Source organism: Otolemur garnettii, unplaced genomic scaffold, assembly GCF_000181295.1.
Source record: "Otolemur garnettii isolate 467f Iridium unplaced genomic scaffold, OtoGar3 scaffold00083, whole genome shotgun sequence".
Lineage (NCBI taxonomy): Eukaryota > Metazoa > Chordata > Mammalia > Primates > Galagidae > Otolemur > Otolemur garnettii.
Window position 1 is genome coordinate 60,118 of NW_003852478.1, and position 5,928 is coordinate 66,045.

Below are 5,928 nucleotides of genomic sequence, written 5' to 3' on the forward strand. Positions count from 1 at the left end.
CCACTGTCATGAACATAAATTATTCTCATGAAAGGATATTTATTAAATTGTGTCAATAATTTCAACAATATATTTCAATTTTCACAACTTCCTCTTATTCCATCAGGGCATCCCCTGATCTCCGGGTATTCAGGATTTGTTAAAACAGGAAAGAAAGAGAAGGAAATGGTCCATGTCCAGATTCGGGTTACTAACGGGATTTCTTGTTCAAGTTCATAGAGAGACAAGGGTCTTGAGCATCTTCCAAATTCCTTAATCTGTCCTTTTGCATTAAGAGCCTGTGTGACTTTGGGTTTGTGATGAGTTGTAAGTAGAAAGAACTCTGTGAATGAGGGAAGGGAAGTCGCTGACCCATGGGGAGAAAGGGAAAGCCTGCCCCGGCTGGCCCAAGAGGAGTGTGGATCAAAGAACGGGTACACATGTGTTCTGGTTACTCCTCTCCCCAAGTTCAAGTGTAATGGGAAGGTGTCAGAAAATCCTGGAAAGTCAAAGGCAGGGTGGGGTCTGCATCATTCTCTGTTTAGAACTTGCGGGAGAGACAGTCCTGATACGTGGTCCTGCTCCACGTGGGGAAGCTGCTAAATGACAGTGAAGAGAGTGAGAAGGGGATGCAGACAACCCTTTGGATCCTCTCGAGGTCCACGTGTCTCGGGAAGGGACTTACGAGGTCCCCCAAACTGGAGGGGAAACATGCCATACAGCTGGAGGGTTCCCACCTTGAGGGTGGTGTACCTCGCACCAACCCCCAGGGTCAACTAACTGAATAAATAACTCCAAAGAAGCCGTCTTAAACTAGAAGAATCTGATACACCTTTAGTTAACTACTTTAATTCCAAGCGTGAGTCCCACCATTTCTCCCACACGTGAATGACTAGCCAGGCCAGGACAGAATATTGTTTTTAGAGTGTCTAAAAGCAAGGTGCTGCTTTGATTCTTCTGCTCTAACCCATGATGTGATGCAGTCTTGTTCTGAGCAGTGACTTTCCAAAGTTTTAATCATGCCCCCTCAGCAAAAAAAAGTTATTTCACTACCAAGAACATATTTTTTTACACAAATGTCTGAAATGAAATGTCATAAAATCAAATTCACCTCCACTATGCGTGATGGACTCTCAATTTTCTAGTCTTTTCTGTCTTTTCAAAAATGTCATTCATGCCCCATTAAATTGATCTCATGATATGTTGTGACTTTCAGCTTGAAATACTCTGCCCTGAAGGCCTAATGAGGTGGACGGAACATCTGTCCCCTCCCAACGTGGCTCCAGATGCTGCACTTGCACACCGTTCTGTCCCCTCGGCCACCGGGAGCAGTCATTTGTTAAGGCTGTTGCCATCATATTTACCACGATAGTCAGGATGCTTTGAGTTTAAGTGACCAAAACCCAATCCAGACTGGCTGGAGCCAAAAGCGAGTGCATGGTCTCAAGTCACAGGGGTGACCAGAATGGCACTACCCTCAAGCACAGGTGGGTCACACATTTTAGGTCTCTCCTGCTTCTCTGCTTGCCCCTGAGTTGGCCTCATTCTCATTAGGTCAGCTTCAAGGCAGGGGTAAGGATTTTGACTACCCCAAGCAAACATCCCCACAGTATGTAAGAGGAAGAGAAACCCTCCACACCACTGTCCACATAACAAAGCTCGTGGAACTACTGGCCATGCTTGAGTTTCTTGCTCACCCCTGAATCAACCCCCGAGTCCAGAGAGATAGGGAATTCTGGTGGCATTAGTAAAATCTCATGCCCAGCCCTTGGCCAGGTGTGAGCACCATGGCCTCCATGGATGAGAGAAAGTGGGGTGCTATTACTAGGATAAGGGGAGAAGAATTCTGCTCAGACCAGGAGAAAAACTAAGGGAGATGAATAAATATAGAAACACAGGCCCTCTTTGGGGGTATAAATCATTCTCTTATCAATAAAGTAACCTAAATTTAGTAGCAGACATTGTAACATTTTATGGCTTTTTAGGAAGACAAAGGGAAAGGTGTGGCATATAAACTAAAGAACTACTGTCTTTGACCAGGTGAATTGTAACAGCATTGCGAATAGCTCAACTGTGGTTGCTACTTCAAACCAATTCAAGTACAAAAGCCAAGAAAGATGCTTAGGACAAGTTTTTTTCTGTCTTTGATTATGAAAAACACATAAAAAGTATGAAGTGAGAGTGTTCACAGAATGAATAAGTCCACAAAGGTGGTAGGTGGAGAATACAAAAAAGAAAGAATCCCCAAAGTGCAGGTCTGAGGACAGGTGATGGATGGGTCCCCTCTGTGTAAGGCACTGGACAGTATGATGGGCCCTCTTGGTGTTAAGCGCTGGTGTCATCGTTCACAGAATCAACACTCAGGACCCATTTGCAATGTCAGTGTGTGACATTGACTTCATTTTCCACGCTGCATATTTGGTTGTGTCTATTTCATCCAACCTTTTTTGGCTGATGCCCTTGGGTAACTCACAGCAGGTGTTTGGCAGCCAGGGGCAAGTGTGTGTTCTGTTTTGCTCAAGACAGAGCAAACTTGGTTGACCCGCGGGAGTGGAAGGCAGGACCTCTGCCTCATTGGCCCATTGTGTCACCAACAGAGCTAACTAAACACAGACTATTTGAGAAGGAAAAAATTACAATGAAAAGTACCTTTGACAGCAATTATGCTGCAGCGTTCAAAAGAATTCCTTATGATTTACAAACTTTAAAGGTGACTTGAAAATTTTCAAAACATTCTGTTATGGCTGGTGAAGGTGAAGAGAGAGATAGGAAGACAGGAACAAGACAGGAACTGTCTGTGTTTTCTTTCTCTGCTAAAAAAACTTCTCCTGACTTAAAAAAAAAAAAAAAACAAAAACCAGAAAGAACACACATGAGCAGCAACTGACCATTTTTCCAGGGTCAGTTCACTTCTGGAGCTGCTCTGAACCCGGAAAGCCAGCTCCCCAGGGGGCCCCAGGAACTGGGGCTGGCTTCTCCTCAGTCTGCAAACACTCAGAAGGAAACACCCCCTGCTGAGAAAGGGGCGGTGTTGGAAGAGAATCCATCTACTGTCAAGGAACTTTCAATTAAATATGGATGCCAATTAATTTAATTTATATTTCTGCATGAAAAATGTCATTCTATTATACATGCACTGGAAGGAGGCCAGGAGCCCATGTTAATAAATTACATCTTTACTGACCTAATATGGACTCACAGATTAATCAGATACTTATTAAATGCCCACCTGTGCTTGGGGCTGCCCCTTATAGAAATCCAGCTGAAATGAGTTCTATCCAGCAGAGTCTGTCCCTACACTGTGACCGTTTGACACCCACCCTTCTCCTCGACTCCTAGCTTTGGGTGTATCTCAGGAGAATAACTGTAAAAATGAATAATCCACATTCAATTGCCAGTGGTTATAAATGGGCACATTTAATGAATAGGGAATGAATGGTGGGGAATTGTAAATAATCTATTCAAAGTAATCAGGGAGTAGGCTTTTCTTGGTTAGCAGGAAACGTGCCATGATTATTTAACCATAGATTCTAATCAGCTAGTGGAGGGTGATAGTCATACCTTCTGCTCATGAAGCGCCAACTGTGTGCCAGACTGCATGTTTTATTTTGATTCCTTGCTATGTGTTTTACATTAAATCCTTACAACAATCCTTTGAGGTATAGGCTATTCCCTCCTGCCCTCATCATGATAGAGCTATAGAAGCTGAGGCTCAGTAATCTGAAAAGACCTTAGTCAAGGTCATGTGATCAGGAAGAGGCACACTCCAACCCAGCCTCATCTGACTCAAAACCAGAGTGTTCTTTCTACTGTGCTGGCTGACTGTTTCTGCATCATCACCCTATTCTGTTGGACAAGTGTTGCCACTGTCTTCGTGGGGGCTGGGCTGGTGCCTGCCTATTCTGGCAGTGTGGTTATGTGGGCATTCACGGTTGACAGCTCTTGATGAACTGTTAGAATTCAACCTCCAGCAGTTGATCCCAGCACACCCCCAGCCCCAGAAACTCACCCTGCCCTCCTCTGCTGCTGTTCCATATTGTTGTGACACGGATGTCACTCACTCACAACCACTTCTCAACCAGTCACGCATCGTTTGCACCAGTAATTTATTCAACATTTACTAAGCCCAGAGTGTGCCAGCTACTCTTGTAGGTCCCAGGATGCAATAATGAGAAAGGGGGTCAGACCAACACAAATTACAATGTGTGGATAAATACCAAGGAAATACATCCATTCTCTCATGTATTCAATCACTCATTTATTTCCTCCGTGAATACTTACAGAATCCCTGCGATGCACTAGGAAACAGGCCCATTCCAACATTTTCAAGGCAGGGTAGGAAAAAGCAGGAGCTCTCAGCCTGCGACTATCCCCCTGGCCTCGCCCCGACCCCTCCTGTCCATCCCTGAGTCCATCTTGCACTGCACAACGGCTACCACATATATGTTTGTACACCCTGGCCTGTGGGTACAAGTTTTTAAACACCTCCTCCTAGAACAGTGGTTCTCAACCTTCTTAATGCCGCGACCCTTTAATGCAGTTCCTGTGGGTTGCAACCCACAGGTTGAGAACCGCTTACCTCTTACACCTCTTACACCCACAAGAGGCTTCTGTAAAGCTTAGAAGCAGCTTTGGACCTGTTTAGGTGGGAGTGCTGGGATCCAGGACACAGGGAGGAGTACAGAAATGGAGGAAGTGCGGTCTGGGCAGGTATGGCCCTTTGGCTCTATCTACTCACCTCTTCCTCTGTGGCTGGGGACAAGGGCTGAGCAAGGCCAGAGGGGCTTAGAGATGACCCTCAACCCAACAGCTTCAGCATGACCTGAGAGCTCATTAAAAAGGTAGAATTTCAACCAGGTGCAGCAGCACACGTCTGTAATCCTAGGAGGCCAGGGCAGGTGGATTGCTTGAGCTCAGAAGTTTGAGACCAGCTTGAATAAGAGTGAGACCCTGTCTCTACTAAAAGCAGGAAAACTAGCCTGTGTTGTGGTGGGTGCCTGTAGTCCCAGGCAAGAGCCTTGCTCAAGCCCAAGAGTTGGAGGTTGCTGTGAGCTATGACGCCATGGCACTCTCCCCAAGGCAACAGAGTGAGACTCTGTCTCAGCAAACAAAACAAACAAACAAATGTAGACTCTCAGGCCCCACTAGAGACCTTGTCAATCAAAGCCTGGATTTTAACAAGAGCCCCAGATATTTTATTACCTTTTGAGAACTCTGCTCCGAGGCCCCTAGCCAATCCCTCCTTGTGATAAATGCAGAGACTGCGGAGCAGGGGCCAGGCCTGGGCTGGGTTGCCTGGTTCTGGAGTGCACCTCTGGGCACCTTGCTCTTCTCTAGGGGTGAGTATGTGCCCCAGCAAATTTGAGAAAAAACAACTCAGAGTAACTCAGATTGACAGGGGCCTGGAATAAGAGATCCACAGTGGGGAATCCAAAGAGGAGAATTCCACTGAGTCACTGGCAAAGTAATTAAAGAAAAGTTAGTGATCATAAATCACACCAGGAAGGAACTTGAGGAAGCACAGAGGTAATTTTTTGTTTTCTATTTTGTTTCCGGGTCCAATGCCAACGAGCTGCAGGGGACTTCCATAGTCAAAGGGAATTGTCCTTTGTTGTTTTGTTTTCTCCCTGCGTTTCTTTGATGTATCCTCCCCGCTTACATTTCTTTAGTACATTTTAGTCCATAATCCTTTGTTCTGCATCCATGTGGTTGGTTCTCTTTGCCACAAAAAACCAAAAAAACCCAAACAAACACAAAAACAAACAAACAAACAAAAAAACAGAAGAGAGAAGTAAACAGGAGAAAGTTTAAAAATATGGTTCACAGTGCCTCATGCCTGTAATCCCAGCACTTTGGGAGGCCAAGGAAGGAGCATCATTTGAGCCCAGGAGCTCAAGATCAGTCTGAGCAACATAGTAAAACCATGAGACCTTATCTCTAAAAAAAAAA